This window comes from Leopardus geoffroyi, chromosome C3 (assembly GCF_018350155.1).
Source record: "Leopardus geoffroyi isolate Oge1 chromosome C3, O.geoffroyi_Oge1_pat1.0, whole genome shotgun sequence".
Lineage (NCBI taxonomy): Eukaryota > Metazoa > Chordata > Mammalia > Carnivora > Felidae > Leopardus > Leopardus geoffroyi.
In genome coordinates, this window is record NC_059338.1 from 121,251,436 (window position 1) to 121,270,212 (window position 18,777).

Below are 18,777 nucleotides of genomic sequence, written 5' to 3' on the forward strand. Positions count from 1 at the left end.
ATCCTAGTAAATCTGGGGCAGGACTTAGGCCTTTAAAAATTTAACATATTATTTGAAACAACTCAAATTTTGAGAATCCTCTATTGTAAAAAAAAAACACTTTGAATTATTAAACCAATAGCAAACACCAATGTAAACATCTTGTGCAAAAATTAACACACTTTACCGCTACAAGGCTTTCAAGGGATCCTTATGGCCTAAGTTTTTCTTTCTAATATACTGTGTAGCCCAGAAAGATCTTGGAAGGCCTTTTTAACTAAACCACTCTCAGTCCTATGGAAGTCATGAAGAAAAAAGTGAGGGCAAGTAATACTGTAGTTCATTTCTTATGCTGAAAATTTGAATTACTCTAAGATGTGATTATGTCCATATTCAGTGAAAATGAAGAATGGAAAGAAGTTGTTCTATGAGATGGGAGAAATTTAAAAAGGAACTGTAAATAAGACAATCATATTCAGATATATGAACATAGTCACTTTGAAAAACCTAACATAATCACAGACTTAAGAGTATGTTGGTTGTGTAAGACAGCATTAACTCTCTTATTTTGTTTTATTTTATTTTGTTTTATTTTACTTTACTTTTAAAAAATGTTTAATATATCAAAAGGCCTGCTTTAAAGACATGCTAGTGCCACCTTAAAATAATCCCAATAACCCATCAGGAACATGCTCAAGTTGACCAGCCAACTCTTAAATCTAAACTTCTGTGTGTTTGTGTGTGTCTTTTAAATTGAAGCCAAGAGGCTCAGGTGATTGCTCCTTCCATATTATGCATCCTCAGGTTACCCAAGCGGTCTGTTCCCAAGAGTGGGCAGGGCACAGAAGCCCTGCAGTGGTGGTGAGGGAAAAAAAGACAGCCCCAGATAGCCAACTTTTTCAAGCACACCTCCCTCACCCCTGCTCAAAAGGAGATCCTTATTTCTAACCAGAGTATTCACCTCAAATTTTGGCTCCCAATGACCAGAATGTTTTTCCTACTTTAGGAAAAGAAAACAAATAAACACACATATCTACACACACACACACACACACACACACACACACACACAGACATATACTTTTTTTTACATTTAAATATAAAAATACTATTCTGCTTTGTGTTATAAATGGAGGACCAAGCAATAAGAACTTTTTCTTCTAAGGTAGGTCAATCCGTCCTTCTGCTGAGCTTGTCTTCAGGTGAGGGCATTTAGTCCCGGGTAAGGGAAGCACTGTACCAGGAGGACAGGGGCATTTTCCTGCTTGGTTCTCTCCTAAGTCTCACTTTCAATAGAAAGCTGGTTATAACTTTATACGAAATGGAACTTCCCACCAAGAGAGGAAATCCTAACCTAATCCCAGAGTAAGTAACCCATCCCCCCACTCCAGAACTCAGCTACCTCAAAGAAAAAGCTCTCCCCCTCCCTTCACAAATACTATGCTCTGTCCAGATAGCTACGCCTATTGGACAAACACACCTGATTAAAAGGAAACAGTGGTTATGTCTCCCCACCCCCTCCCCACTAATGTACTAGACAGCTTCAGTAACAGGGAAAAAAGGGGGGGATGTAAAAAGATTAAGAACTTGACCCTTCTATCCTGGTCAAAAGAAAGCAAGAGATGTTAACTGGGCATGAGGAATAAAAGAAGACCTTGATATTCTGACCTTTGAGTTACAGCTATTAGGACAGTCAAGAGAGGGGCAAACACGGAGGCAGGATGGAGAATTAGGGGTTTGATGGCTGCAAGTCTAGTCCACTAAGTTTTTGTACTGGAAGTGTTCACTGCCAGTTTCAATGAGAAGACACATGCGGATGAGGGCTCCTGTCACCAAAAAGAGGTCACAGTTGGCAGAGGGGCGATGGTCTTCAAAGTAACCTTTCTCCTGGCGACAGTCCAGGGAATGTGGATGCTAGCACCTCGGTTGGACACGCTGGCAGAAAAGTCATTAATGTTGGAGGTTTTGTGGAATCCCGTTAGGTGCTGGGCATTATCCAGGCTCCCCTTGGGATCATAGGCTTAGATGTGGTACTGGTGCCACTTGCTCAGTTTCTCGATGGACTCCTCAATGTACTTCAGACCATTCTCCTCTCGCATGGCCTTGGCGCTGAAGTCGGTGTGGCAGCTGGCACCATTGCAATTCCCAGGAATGCGCTTAAGATCGAAGGTTGCTATCACTCCAAAGTCTTCACATACACGATGCAAGATGAAACAGGCCATCCAGAGATGATCTCCCACGTCGGTTCCTTCACAGTGTCCTATCTTGAATCCCACTGGGCAGGCATGACCTCAGCATTTGTCCCACCAATCTTGATGCTGGTGTACAAGCAGGCCTGGTAGTGAGCCTCCACAATGCCCCGTGCCACAGTAGTGTATGGACCTTGGGGCCCAGGGAAGCCGTTGGAAGCCCAACCAAAAGGGGGCCCACCTGTGCCCATGAGAGTATATTCCTGCTCCATTCCAAACCAGGTGTGCTGATTGCTCACCATGTCCAATATCTGTTTACAGGTATGCCTTAAATTGGTCTCTGCAGGCTTTCGGTTGTACTTGAAGACTTCACAGAACACCAGCTGTTTGGGGTCCTTGCAGAAAGGGTCCCGAATTATGGCAGCAGGAACAAGATACATGTCAGTGTTGGAGCCTTCAAACTGAAAAGTACTGAAGCCATCAAAATTCCACTGAGGCAACTCTTCTATATACTTGGGTTCACTTTCCGAGGTCTGGGTCTTGCAGTGCAGGCCTTCTCCAGCACCATCAATCCAAATGTACATAGCTTGGACTTTCTCGCCCTGAGGCAGGGACATGTACACCTGCTTGATGCCTTTGTTCATGTGGGGACTCGCAGAGGTGGCCATGGTGGAAGCTGTTCTGGGCTGCGAGCAGGCAGCAGGGCGGGTGGGCTGCGACAGTGAGGTGTGGCGAGAAGAGGAGGCTGGGTGTACTGCTTAGACGCTCTGCTCTTCTCCCATTCTCAGCTCTCTCTTATTTTATTTTATTTTTTTTAATTTTTTAACATTTATTCATTTTTTTGAGAAACAGAATGAGTGGGGGAGGGACAGAGAGAGAGAGAGGGAGACACAGAATCTGAAATAGGCTCCAGGCTCTGAGCTGTCAGCACAGAGCCCAATACAGAGCTTGAACTCACAAACTGTTAGATCATGACCTGAGCCAAAGTCAGATGCTCAACCGACTGAGCCACCCAGGTGCCCCATTAACTCTCTTCTTGTAAAGAGATGGGGAAACTGAGGCCTAGTGAGTTTCAATAATTTAAATAACTCATCCAAAAATAATAATTCTTAGTTCTAGAAAAAAATTATTTTGTTGCCTGGCTCTTATTTCAGTTTTTTTTTCAACGTTTATTCATTTATTTTGAGAGAGAGTGACAGCTGAGTGGGGTAGCAACAGAGAGAGAGGGAGAGAGAGAATCCCAAGCAGCCTCCATGCTGCCAGCACAGAGCCTGACCTGGGGCTCTATCTCATGAACCAGGAGATCATGACTTAAGTTGAAATCAAGAGGTGGATGCTTAATCAGCTGAGCTACCCAGGCACCCCTCAGTTTATTTTTAATCCCATATTACCCAGTAAAGTTTGGATTATTTACTCTCAAGATGTACTGTCCAAGTCTGCCCCTTCAATAACTTGGATAATTGAACCTTAAAAGTCTGCGACCATCTGAAAAAAATCATATGAGTATGAAATCTCATTTAGTTACATTATTTCTGAATAGACATCCAGAGGGTCAAAATATGTTTTTATAGTACATGAATAAAATGGCTGGGGAAAGCAAAAGTGCCTACTGCTATATAATACATATGATGTACATGAAACCAAAAAGTAAATAGCTCTAACATACATAAAGAAATTTTTTAAATCTTTGGTTTTGCCATAGCTTTCTAAAATCTTTAACCATTCACTGTTTAAATTCAGTTTCTAATTTGGGAACATATCTTACTCTTTGAGATTGTTTGTTTCTCTTGTAGTCCATACCCTGCCCCATCACTTTTTCATAGTGTAAATATTTTTGGGAGTTTGTCAGTTTTTTGTTGCAATGCAGTGAAATATCATCAGGACATAGTTTAAAAGTTCTCTTGTTGCAGAAGCACTTTCTCTGAAAAAGGTAAAGAATAAAGTGTATAGAATGAGAAAGTATGAAATTTTCTATGCAATTCAAGATCATCATTCTTTCTTCTAAAGACATCCAAATGGCCTACGGTCTAATGGCCTCTAGGAAAAAATACACACCATAATACTTCCATTATGGATGGATACTAGTAGCCAAATGACTGAACTTTTGCTTGACCTAATTCAAACGAATTGGTTTTGTGTTCAACATATTAAAGCACAAGGCAATTAATCCCTTTCTTCTTAAGTTACTGGAGGGGGGGATGGGATAAAGAAAAGAAGGAAACTAACAATTTTGTGCTGCTATATTTACTTTATACAAATTATTTTATTTAATCTTAATAATCCTTTGAGGTAAGTGGTAATACCACACTTTACAGATGAGGAAATTGAGGCAGCTCAGAATGGTTATGTAAATCGTTCAACATTCAGTATGAATAAATAGCAAAGTTAAACTTTGAATCCAAATTAATGTGACTCTTAATCATTTCAGTGCACAATCTGGAAATAAGGCCTACTCAATGGTAACTTCAGGAAAATTCAGTAATTTGTCCTTAGAAGTAGCTGTGATATTTTCTAAGTATTTTCTGGGTATTAAAAAAAAACACCTAGTCATAATCACTGCATGGTTTGTGTCAATGGAGCCCAAAATACCTGCTCCTGCAAATCACTTTACCTTCCAGAACTTCCTGAATCTGCCCAAACTGGATCTCTTTTATAGCATTTGCATTTCCTGACAGATTACTGCTGCCTATGCCCAACCTTCTGGCTGAGTCAGACAATGCCCATTTCATGCTGGGAAGCTCAGGCTGCCTGTAGACATGATACCTATGGTTAGAATTCTCTAGCAACGTCCCATAGCAAACCAGAGATGTTTGTTAAAAGGAGTGTAATTATTTTTAGAAGATGGAACACATATATAGTCCAAAACCTAGAGGTCCACTTGCTAAAGTTCCATTCAGCAATCCTCTTTGCCATGGACACTTGAAGTATCATTATTGGATCTGCTACATCATGAGCTCTTTGTGGCAGGGAAATTTAAACTGCACCCTGAACTTGCTGTGGAGCCTTCTCTTTTTCTGGTCCCCACTCAACACTAGCAGCCTGTCACTTTGTAAATGGGTCAAGATTACACAAATGTGGTGTATGAAAATGGTCCACACCCTTTTGAAAAGGGAGTAGAGGGAGATTTCTGATGGGTACTTTCACCAGTGGTGAAAAAGAACCTTATTTCTTCCTCAAGGGGACTTGGCCTCCCCTTTAATCAAGGAACTCTGGATCTGTGAATTGACATAGGTCTGGAAATGGAGTGAGAAGCCATGGCTCACCATTGTGGAGACTTGAGTCAGGTTTATGGCTACCAGACCTAGAGCTTTTTCAGTTACACAGACCAAGTGATATTCTCCTAGTCTGCCCATTTATTTTGCTAGGGACATGATAATCTACCTCCAAAGATCTCCAGGGGTGAAGGTATTCTGATGGCCTGTGGGTCTCTGCTGCCCTTTAAAATAGATGTTTCTACCTGTCTTTGGCAATTAAATGCTGCCACAGGATCCTGCTACTCTGAGATCCTATAATGCCCACTGAGATCAGGGTACCCATTTTAACAGTAGTGTGCTAGGTTGCATAATGTCTTCCCTTCCTCCCTGCAAAGATGTCCACATCTTAATATCAGAAATCTGTGAATATATTACAGTACATAGTAAAATAGACCTTGTAGATATAGTTAAGGATCTTGAGAGGGACAGATTATCCTGGATTTTCTGGGTAGGTCCAATGTAATCATAAGGGTCTTTTTAAGACATAGACAGGAGGTCAGAGGAAAGAGATACTACACTGTGTGTTGAATATAAAGAAAGGGACCATGAGCTGTCTCTAGAAGCTGAAAGAGACAAGAAGTAGATTTTCTTCTGGAAAAAGGAAGCAGCCCTGCCAACATCCTGGGTTTAGCCCTGTGAGACTTATTTCAGACTTCTGACTTCCAGAAATACAGTAGAATAAATTTATGTTGTTTTAAATTACTAAATCTCTGACAATTTGTTATAGCAGCAATGGTAAACTAATACAGATACCACCCTATAAAATAGTGCTTCTCAACCAGGATTAATTTTGTTCCCTCTAGGGAACAATCAGCAATATCTGGAGGCATTTTTGATTGTCATGATTCAGGGGAGGGTAATACTGGCATCTGGAGGGTAGAGATCAGTTCATCCTGCAATTCACAGAAAAGCCCCTCAAAACAAAGAATTATCCTCTCCAAAATGTCAATAGTACTAGATTAAAAATTCCTGCCCTGCATCATGCATGACCATGAAAGGCAAGTAACCACTAAGTTTTTCAAGAATGTAGGTGTTCCCTCACTAATATATTTTTCAATGCCTCACTGAGGGCAATGTCTTTCAGACCTTCTCATGAAGCATAGTTGCACACAATAAATCCAGTCCAATGTTTCTTCTTCCTCTTTTTTTTAATGTTTATTTATTTTTGAGATAGAATGTGAGTGGGTTAGGGGCAGAGAGAGAGGGAGACACAGAATCTGAAGCAGGCTCCAGGCTCCGAGCTATCAGCACAGAACCCGACACGGGGCTTGAACTCATGAGCTGTGAGATCATGACCTGAACTAAAGTCGGACGCTCAACCGACTGAGCCACCCAGGCGCCCCCCAGTCCAACATTACTAAATCTCTAAGTTTTTGGTTTCCTTCCTTCATATCATACTGAAGTAGCATGTCAGCTTCTTTAACTATAGGCTACTGTCATGGAGTCTAACTTTAAGCCAATGAACCACATAATCCTTCAGAACCATCTCCTACTGCACCAGCTAGTCCATTTAAAAACAGAATCTCCTTAATTGCTCCCATGACAAAAAATAAATGCTATCATGTAGATATGTTACCTAACACAATGTGAGTATCATATTGCATGTAACAAGTCAATGTTTTACACCTTAAATTTATACGATGTTATATGTCAACTATATTTCAATAAAAATATTAAAAGAAAAATTTAATTACCTCCCCAACCCTGAGTCTCCAGCAAATATACCCTTATCAATGAATTCAGCTAGATTTGGGTTTTTATTTCATTTGCCTTGGTCTAACATCCATAGACTCCTTTCCCATTCATTCCTTAGGTTTCAGTCAACATATTTGCAAAGACTTGGAATTCTTTCATGTGTAAGCTATTTCTTCGCGGGTAGTTTTTATGCACCCATCCCTCTTGGAACATGATGAGATTTGATCTTAGTTACAGTTATAGGAAGTTTTGACATCCTCCTTCCACATGTTCACTCCAGATAAGGTTATCATAAGATTATCAAGCAGAAGGCTAGTCTAAGATACTGGAAGGAAAGCTACTTCTAATGGGATGGGAGTCTCAAAGTGATCTGGAGGCTCAAGAGTGTCAGTGTCATCAGCATTCAACAACACACGTACCCATCCCAATATTCAGAGTCCCATTCTTGATCAGTTAATGCCCTCCCTTTCATATGACAAATCTGCTGAGACTCAATTCAGTGAGCATTGTCATACAGATTTTCAGCAATATCAACCCTGCAGTTTCCAGAAATAAGATCTTAGTTTAGGGCTATATGAAACCTCTCTGATTCTCAGATAGTGATTTAAGTTGAGAGTTAACAGGTCTGAGCTTGTCATTTTCTCTTTGCTATTTCTCAAGTACACTCAAAAGAACCCATCCCACACCACAATCCTTGCAGTCATCCTCACAGTCAGATTGGCCGCATGCAGTTCCACATGGGCTCCCAAGGCCCATCACAATCAACTACAGGCATTCACTCATGCATTAATTGCATACATATTTATTGAGATTTATTCTTTACTAGTTCTTTTTCTGGGAGTTGTTAAAGATTCTAACAACTTACCAGAATGTTTAATGTGTTCAATAAAAATTTGAGAACAGATTATTATTAAACAGATCTTTCTTCAACCCTTAATAATCTCTTATAGTGCATTTGTATTTGTAACATTTATAAAATGTTTTTGTATACAGCCTAATCTTACTTAATCATAGGAAACTTCTTTAGAAACTATCAGGAGTTGGGGTGTCTAGGTGGCTCAGTCGACTAAGCATCTGACTCTTGATTTCAGCTCAGGTGATGACGTTGTGGTTGTGAGATTGAGCCCTGAATGTGGAGCCTGTTTAAGATTCTCTCTCTTTCCCTCTGCCCCTCCCCCTCTAAAAAAAAAAACAACAAGGAGAAAAAGAAACTAGCATGAGTTTAGTAAGACTAAATAATACTAAAATAAACATTTCCTGTTTTGATACTAGACATGGTACATAAGTTAAATGATACTGATCTTACAATTCTTTATTTTGTCAAGGTATTTCATAAATTTTCCTATGCCAGCCTCATAGGCAACTTAGAGAAATTTGGCTATATAAACTTACAGGTTGGTGGATTTACAAGTCTTTGAAATTCTGCACTCAAGCAGTATTAATTATTTTATCATCATCTACATATATAATTTATATAGGCCTGGAGAGAGATCTTCTAGGATATAACTTAACACTGTCCCATTCCTTAGTCACCAGAAGGTAGGTGGCTGGAGTCTGGGAGAGGTTGCTAATAGAAAATAGAATAAAAATTTTAAAAGACATTTTTAAAGAGAGATCACAGAACAAAACTAACAAAATTAACATCAGCAGTGATAAAATATAAAGCCTTGATTTTACATTCAGATAAGTAAATTGCATTAACACAGTATGAAAGAGCACTTGCCTAATTGTATTTTATATGAAAAACACTTTAATATTTTTTGATTGAAAAATCATTACAATGTAAAATAAAAGCACTCCTAAGTAAGACATCCATTAAACTTGGATTGCATTAATATAAATGTGATAAATTACAGGTTGAAAGGTTTAGGTCCTAGGAACACCTTCCCTTCTAAGTTCAGACAATAATTGAAAAAGTCTATATATTTAAAGTCCTCACTGTTTACAAAAGTAACCAAAAATTTGAGGAGAAACCAGGCAAGGACAAGAAGGGAAACAATAAAAGGTTTAAAAACCATTCAAGAGAAAAATGTCGAAGGGCTTGGACTATTAGCAGAGAAAAACAAACAAACAAACAAACAAACAAACAAACAAAAACAGCTGGGAGAATGACAGCAGTGTTCATCCATTTGGATGGACAATAAATGGATAAAGTGTTAGGCTTCTCTAAAGATGCAGATGGTGAGCTTAGGACTATAGTAAACATCACAAAAATACAGAATTAAGTTTAGTCCAAAGATATATTCCACAATAATAATAGTCACTCTTGAAAGTGTTCAAAAGAAGCCAAATTACCATTTGTAACAGATACTATAAAGGGGCATTTGTATTTGTATAATGGGTATAAGATTGGGCTGTGGATACCTATGCCTCTTGCTTTCTAAGATTCATTATTCTGAGTACATAGAGCTCCTGCTAAAAGGAGATTTATAGCAAGAGATGATAGAGAAAGGCAGAACTACTTAACTTATATCTTTGGACCACTTTTTTCATCAAATATATTGACCTTAAGGCTGGAATTGATAGAACAAACATGGTTAGAAGACTTAAATCTGACAGAGGTTAAGACAACTGTAAAATAATGCCCAGTCACCTGAAATTAGTTTATGTAATGACATTTTTTCTTTTTGTTTCATATAGATATATCTTCAACTTTTCCAGGAAAATTTTCAAAAACACTTGCACATACATGTCAAAATCTAGGAACTTCTGAATTCATACTTAAATCTTTTTATATTGTTAAACTTATGGCCTTCAACGTAAAAATGAAAAACAAGCAATTAACATAACATTTGGCAAAATCTATAGTAAAGTATATCTCCCAAATATATATAGAATCATGCTATTAAAATAAGCAACAGATTTATAATATCATAAGCCTTGAAAATGAAATAATAGAGAAGCATCCCTTTAAATTATTATCTTTAACCACAGTTTGAGGAAAAGCTTTATTTCTAGCAAAGCAATTTCCTGTACATAAAAACAACACAGAAAAGATCTAAGTTCACCACAACATATTGACCGCTGGGAATTAGGAGAAAAAAAAAATTACTCAATTTAATCACTCAGGTTTTGCTTACACTAAATGCTTTAAATCTGTCCCAAACTACTGGTGTTTCTAAGATAAAGCACAGAGTTTTCCCTTAGGTTCCTCTGCACAAAATTGTTCCAAGAAAGTTGGATTAAATACAGAAAGAGTATACTCATCCATAAGCTTAACTATTTAAAAGATATCAAATTAAACGCATAATTATATTAATCATATGTAATTATTTTTCATTTCTAATATCCATTTCTATGAGATTATACTTAAGTTTTACATTTTAAGTCACTCAAGTTTGTTAATAACTGTGTGGGGTTGCTAGATAAAGTTGCTGTCATAATTATGATAACAATGGAGCAAGGAAAGCTTTCTGTTTATCCACTAGGCCCCATTCTTACCCCCAAATCCTTCCATGTGGTTAGGTGATCTATTGCAAATTTGTGGGTCAATAGATATGTTCAACATTCTTAGGTTTTCTCCAATAAAGACATCTCTTCTTGTCCTTTTTTTTTAAGTTTATTTTTTTGAGAGAGAGTGTGTGCCTACACTCATGTGTGTGCCTACATGAGTAGGGGAGGGGCAGAAAGAGAGTCCTGAGCGGGCTCCACTCTGTCAGTGCAGAGCCTGACGTGAGGCTTGAAGCCACAAACCCTAAGATCATGACCTAAGCTGAAATCAAGAGTTGGAAGCTTAGCAAACTGAGCCACCCAGATGCCCCTTCTTGTCTGTTTTTTGAGATGTACATCTCCTGAAGTGGACTAGTGCCAAGGCATGATGTGACCTTGACACAATTCTGCCAGAGGAATTTCCTATCCTTTTGGGACTGTGGCCTTGGAGAAACTGACTAAGCAGCTGGAAGGAGCAGAAACTCAGACTTGAGAATGCAGACTGACTCAGATCATTTACCATTAAACCATGATTCCCATTTTATAGCTGAGGAAATTGAGGCGTATATGAGGAAAGTGTGATCATCTATTGTTATATCACATTGGCATGCGTAGTCTATTTCCTGAGAACCTCTTTTATGAGTTAAATGTAGTCTGTTAACTAGCCAAGTAAACCTTAGAAGACTTATATCTAGAATATTAACAATCACATAGAATAGCAAGCTACCATTTTTTAAGATTTTACTTTTAAGTAATCTCTACATACAACATGGGGTTTGAACCTACAGCCCTGAGATCAAGAGTCGCTTGCTCTACTGACTCAGCCAGCCAAGCACATCACAGGCTACCATTTGAAAAGAAAATTTGAACAAGTCCATGAAAAATTTAGGATCATTTTTCAGATGTGCTCAAAGTAAACTTTCCAATGTATATTCAAAGATTCCAGCTACAAATATGAGAAATTATCTTTTGCAGACAAGTCATCTGATAACTTGCACTTCTAAAAATAGGAATTTTTTATTTTCTTTTTCATATTAACGATGACTGATGAAAATATTTGCTTCTGCTCCAGAAGCCAAACAATAAGAAACCCCAAATTACCAGACAAGCTGTAAAAATATAGTGAAAACAATGTTCATCATGAATTCATAGTTTTATAATTTTGAAGATGTAAGTGATTATTAAATATTAAATGGCACTGATAGTAACATTGATGCTAAACATTCGCCTCTACTGTCAATGTAGAAGAAATTTAAGTAACTCTAACACAACCCTCTGACTCTTGAAATTAAACCTTCCTGTGTGATATTTCTGTCCTACTCAGGATAATTGAATTTTTACCTGCTGCTCTTGGGGGCATTTGTTTGTTTGTTTTTCTTGTGAGCCTATTTTCTTTTTTGTTTTTCTTTTTTTTATTTAAAAACAAAATCTTTTTTTTAACATTTATTCATTTTTGAGAGTGAGAGAGACAGAGCGCGAGTAGGGGAGGGGAGAAAGAGAGGGAGACAGAATCTGAAGCAGGCTCCAGGCTCTGAGCTGTCAACACAGAGCCTGATACAGGGCTCAAACCTATGGACTGCGAGATCATGACTTGAGCTGAAGTCGGACGCTTAACCGACTGAGCCATGCAGGTGACCTGAGCCTATTTTTTTATGAGAGAATCAAGTCAAGATGCTATAGAAATAATGTGCACTTTCTGTTCCCATGTTCTAATAATGTACCAGCTGGCAAGGTATTAGTCCCTTACTGAAGGCATTAGGAAGTTTCTTGGCTACAAGGTCGCTGTTATCCTGTCCTTGGAACCAGGAGAGATCCAGCTCCCCTGTGTAGTTCATCTGTTATAAATGCATCATCGGGTAGGTACTCCTAGGATTACCCACGGACCAGTGACTGCAATTCCATTCCAGAGGCTACACTTCTCAGTGCGCCAAACTCTTTCCAGGCAGGCATTCAGACTCTCACATCCCAAGGACTCTGCCATAAACCACAGGTTCTTATTTTGCACATATGGTGATTACGGCCTGTGTCCAAGGCTTCTCTGCAGGGTATCCCCAGTGTCTGGTCACCTCAAGAGATTAGCATAATGCTTCTCTAACTACAATGTGCACAAAAATTACCCAGAGATTTTATTAAAATACAGATTCTGATTCAGTAGGTATCTATTTGAACCCATGTGTCTCCCAGGTAAGGTAGATGTTTCTGGTCTGCAGACCACATGTATAACAAGGAGTTAAGTAATTAGTAGTGATTTATAAAGAGAAAAGTGGCAAGGAGGTCTCTACTTTGTCTCTACCTTCTTCCTAAGTTTCCTTCTGCAACTCTTTAAGTGCCCTGCCTGCCTGTGTCCCTCCACAAGGAGTAAGGTCTCTGGGTCACAAGTCTTGCTCACAGGTGCATGGTGGTCAATATCAAAGCTGAATACCTGAGAACCTTGCCTATGAATTTCCTGTTAACCACCATTCACCCACTTGCCAGATCCCTAATTACAACAGGTTGGGATTCTTTTTTTTGTTTTTCTCCATAACATTTTGGTATTATTCTTGGCTTCTTCAACTCCATTCTCCACTGCAGTTCTAGGTACTGACCTCTACAAATTTTCATAACCTGTCCTGATTGTTTGGGCCACATCTTAATATAAAACAGTAAGTTGACTTAGCATGCTGGTGCTGCCGTGGACATTTCAAGTAAGATGATCGACATGGACGCCTCAAGTATTTACCTACTTGTTTTTTAAAACAAAAAGTGTTACAAAACTAAATAATTAGCTGATAATCAATGCTATTTATCCTCTAAATATTGCTATATCCCAGAGCCTAGAATGTTCTCACATTCTAGAACAAATAGTTTGATTCCTTTCATCAACAAATGTATACTGGAAATATATTATGTGTCAAGTACTCTACAAAGTGATTATGATTTAACAGTCAGCAAGACAGGCATTGCTAGCAATAGTCTTTTTTTTTTTTACATTTATTTATTTTTGAGAAACAGAGTGTGACAAAGCATGAGCAGGGGAGGGGCAGAGAGAGAAGGAGACACACAACCTGAAGCAGGCTGCAGGCTCTGAGCAAGCGGTCAGCTCAGAGCCTGATGCAGCACTTGAACCCACCAACTGTGAGATCATGATGAGCTGAAGTCGGACGCTCAACCGACTGAGCCATCCAGGTGCCCCAACTAGCAATAGTCTTAATAGTCAGTATTGATTAGAGAGATTCAGAAATGTATTTTGCCAGATTAACAGAATTCACTCAATTATATAATATGCATATAAATAGACTTTTGTTAAAGAGCACGTAAAGAAATTGCATAATTCTTTCTGCTTTGGAGTGATTTGCAGATTACATTAGTATAAGTTTATTAGTAGAAATAGTAAATTGGTGAATCTGGAGTATATGTGCTGGTCATATGTGGATGAAATAGGTTTTACGTCTGTTTTTGATGCCGTTAAAAATGGAGCACGTCAATGTCAGTGCTGAAGATAATTACAAGGGGGCAGAAAAGGCTGAGCAAGTTTTAACCCTGATGGTCAGCTACAGCAAACTCTCTTTATACAAGTGACACTGCAATGAGTAAAACCACAGGCAAGTAAAATAAATGTCTACCATAATAGCTGGTGAACTTTCCTCTGGTGGAAGGAAATGGGCAAATTTGGGGGACCTGAAAAGGGGCCTTAGGAGAAGGCACAGAGGGTAAATATTGGTGCTGCCGAGGACTTGGGACTTGCAGAGCCTCTTGAGCACCATATGTGCCTGCGATGTGTCCTGTAGGTAAAGTTGTGGAGGCACAAACCAAATATGTCAGAATGGCCTTCCTTGTTCTGTCTTTCTGCTCTGCTATATTACTGAACTCTGCTGCTGAGAGATGGTACATACAGCTCATTCCCTTGGTGGCTTTTCTGAGTTGGTGGGAGTCACAGACAACGGTGCCAGGAGTAGTTTTTTACTGTTCTCCTTGCCTTTGCCTTTGGGGGTCAAGCCATTTGGGGCGGGGCCATAACATGTAAGTCAGAGAATCACTGGTGTATGTCATTGTGAAGCTTACAGTCTAAAACTTATACGATGTCTTTAGACATCCATATTGTAAACACCTGAGTTATTGCTAGGTCTAGAGGATGTCAAAATTACATTATACCTGCACCAGGAATGCAATATGTAAAGCTAACACCAGAAAATATATAAAATGATACTATTATTTCATACTGCATGATTTGATTTCTAATAATCAAATAATAGGGGACAATAAAAAAATAGGACTAGTAGGTCAAAATGCAAACAAAGCTAAGGAAATGACCATGAGCAATCTTCTACAGGGCTTCTACTGAACATTAAATAACAAGTTATATCAGTTTTCTAAAATTGCCCAATTGATCAAAACCTAAACAAGGGTCACTCAAACAGAACTCTTCTAGGATGACTTTGTAAGAAAAGAAGCCTATTGAACTGAACAATGATGCAGAAATAGCTAATACTTTTTGAATGCTCAGTATGCACCAGTACCTAGCTAACTGTTTTACATGCGCATGACAGGTAAGTTTTAGATTCACCATTTTGCATATACAAGGAAGCAGACTTAGAGGCATACAGTTCATGAAGTCACATAACTAGTAAGTGGTGTGGTCAAGATTTTAATCCAACATGGATTCAGGTGTGGCTACTGAGTTTACACATTTAATCACTAATGTAAGCAGAGTAGATTAACAAATACTTGCAAGTTATATTGGACTGTAGCCTCTGAAGCTTGGCATAGCTGTGGGTCTCTGTGAAATGTCAGTAGACAAAACCACCTTACATACTGAAATCAGAGAACCACTGTTGGGGGAAAGTCTGAAAGGCCTAGTAGAAAATATTTCATAGATACAGGCTTCAATACTTCAAAGTACTTGGAGGATTTTCTAATGACCTTAACAAATAGTTCCTTTAGCCATGAGCTTTGCAAAGAGAAACACAGAACGAAACACAACTTATATTTGCTAATGTCGTTTCTTTACTAGAGCCCATTACCTAGACGTTATTCTTTCCATATTCTTTAACTACTCATACACACCTGGTTCTGTTTTAAAAATTAGATTAGCTGACACTCATTTATCTTTAACTCTGGTATTTTCAGTGAGAGGTTTTCATTATATTTTTCACAGCACTGCCATTTACTGAAGAAAAAATGCAATAGCATGCAGTCTTAAATCCTGCTACGGTCAGGTCCTTGGTTTAAGAAGGATTAGATTTCCAGAGATTGACATTAATTGACACAATTCTTGATCTACTTACTGATCTATGTGTTCAATAAAGACTTACTACAAAAAGAAAGGCAGAGTCTTCTGAAAAATACAGAAAAACTTGCTATCGCACTTAAACCAAGAGATGATACCTTTGCTTTACAGGCACAAAATGTGGCAGGAAGGATTTAGTAATACAGAGATCCGGAGAACGAGAACAGCTAACTGATAAAAATTAACAGTTTTGAATCTAAAAGTTTTCAGACTGAGTTGAAACCTGCTCTTAGAATGTCTTTCCCCAATCAGACAAGCAGGGTGCTGGACTGCTTCTCTGTAACAGAACCCCTAGGCATCTGTGCCTATGATCTCTTCTCTTCTTGACTTTGAAATCCGCCCTCCAGTCTCAGTTGCCACAGATACAATATTTACCCTAATCCGAATTAACTGAACCAATTTTTTTTGAATGTTGAGTAAGCAGTGAGTCTCTCAGGAGAAGATAACTCTCTGTCAAAGAAACACACTACATTCAGGGGAAGAAAAGCATTGCTACAAACACTAATTATAATTAAGAAACTGAAATAGCAATGAAGAAAGGAATGAATGGTGATGATGGATTCCTTAACAAAAGTATCATTATACTCCATGCTATGGTGCTGCTGTTGTTGTATCATTCCTTCAGAATCTATTATGTATCTATAAATTTATCTATGGCACTAGACAGTTTGTGCCTTTTGTTGCTGTTATTATTATTGTTATTGTTATTATTTGTTGTTGCTTGCTATTATTCAGCATCTGTTTTACCTTCTTTTGGTAATTTCTTCTTTTGAGAAATTGCCTCTTCTCCTCTTGTTTGTAGCTCAGTAGTAGCTTTATTCAAGGTGTATTGCCCTTCTCTACCCAGAGGTAGAGGGGTAACAAAACTTAGCATGTGGACACTCTCTCTTTAGAACCTGAATTGTGCATAAGAATGAAAACTTCAAATGTGCCCCCATGAGTCTAAAAAGCAGTCATACTTTTTACACTTTGGAGCCATTTTGGGTTTATCATTTTCCATGCCTGGTTCTCCAATCCTTTCATGGTTGCAGTAAGCACTCACATAGCTGTTCAATAAATTCTATTTTTGCTTAAGTTAGTTATATTTCTTTCTGGCAACTTAAAAAACCCAAATACCTTGCTCGCATGTGACTGGAGTTCAGTGTTCTCATTATGCCTCTACGGCTCCCTTTAAACTTATCACCCACCCCTGTTTGTCTCCCCGCTGTCTCCTTCCCCTCGCCCCCAACTTCTTGCCCCTTCATAGCTGATCTGTGTTAGCTCCCTGTCCTGACCTGATTTTATCTATTTTAAATCTTGACCTTAGTCTGGTCACATCCTGAAATACCTAACTTTTTCCCTACCTTATATTCTGAAATAAGATGTCATTATCATTAACAGTATTTTTATCAGCCAGATATTTGCCTTATTACTCTTTATTCAGTAATTATATACTAAGTTTTCCCATTCTATTATATTACTCTTAATGCTCTCATTATTACCGATAGTCTAATCTAATAAGCTAACGTCAAAATCATTTACATGAAAAATGAATCAGCATGAACAGCAAATTTAATTCCATCAGAAATAAGTATTTTCCAAACTGCTGATGGGTTATAACAAAGGCTAGGTTAATGGCTTCGTAATTTTAAAAATAAATAAAGGACAAAAAGAGTCTCATGTCTGCCTTTTGAGATTATCCTTAGATAAATTTCATGGTTGTATAAGGAGGTTCAATAAAATTCTTATTTGCTGCTAAAAAAACTCCATGCCTACTTCCATAAGTACAATTGTTCCTATATGTCTTTATATTGTGCATTTGTTTGATTTCAAAATAATTCTTACATTAAATACTTATAAACTTGCTACAAAAAACACTGTATGCAAATTACTAATATGAAAATTAAAAAATACTGTTTTATCATCTTTTCACCAAATATAAAAAATATGGCTCAGTAATTCCAACAAAAATGTTAGATGAAGAACTACAGGAATGAGTACAAAGTGCTATTCTGGGTCTCTGTCAATGAACATTAAATTATTTTTCAGGAAAAAAAGATGATAATTATGTGGAAATGTGATTAATGTTTAGTGGGATTTTATTATGTTGCTTAGGGCCTAAAGTTACTGTTGATTGCTATTGTGTTCCTTCACAGTGTTAGTCCAATGCAGACGGTTAAGCCTAGTGACCTTCAAAGGGAAGAGAATGATGTGTTTCAGGGGCACTGAACTCAAAGCATAGTACACCAAGGGCAAAAATCAGAAAGTGCTGAAAGTAATTATAGAGGACAATCCTCACTGAAATTTACAGCACAGGTTGAAAAACTATATCCATAGTACCTAATTATCTCTGTAGGAGAACTTTCATCTCCAGCGACCAGAAATTTTAAATTCAAATTTTAGTATATATAGGTCAACATAAACCCAGGAAAAAAAAAAAAAACCCTGATAATTGCAAAACTGGGAAATAAATTAAACTCATAGAAGTGATTTCAGCCAACAGAAATAGTGCAGAAGTCAGGCTAACAGAAATAGCAACTATCATTCCAAAACAAATTTTTAAAAACTTTCTTAAATGTAATACAAGAAATGCTCTAATCTACCACTAAAAGAAAAGCCCATAAACAAAATAACAAGATCAGTTCACAATTAGTGACTTTTCACCTTTTAAATGTCAGTTTTGCAGAGTCCATATCTTTTCACAAGGAAACAACAGCCTCAAATGAATCATAAAGGTCAGTTGAAAGAAGAGAAAAAGGATTTGATGCATTTTTTCAATAGAAAAAGGTTTGGATCATTTGCAACCAAAGGGGATTTGGCCAGGAACACAGGTGCATTGGCTGGATTAATTTCAAGAAAGAGATTTCTATGCATGAAATTTCTGTATCTAGTATCATTTTGAAAAACAGTTTAAAATGAACACACCAAGAGTCTGGGGTATTTTATTCACAAAAATGCTCAAGTATTCCAGTAACAACCTGCACTA

The 18,777-nt window shown here is 37.9% G+C and overlaps 1 protein-coding gene and 1 pseudogene across 7 annotated transcripts in view; both read right to left on the reverse strand.

Annotated features, from left to right (window-relative positions):
• RALYL (RALY RNA binding protein like) overlaps positions 1–18,777 on the reverse strand; it is a 722,510-nt gene that overhangs the window by 345,578 nt on the left and 358,155 nt on the right. The gene's annotated exons all lie outside the window — the stretch shown is intronic.
• Positions 622–3,020, reverse strand: LOC123585952 (annotated as a pseudogene).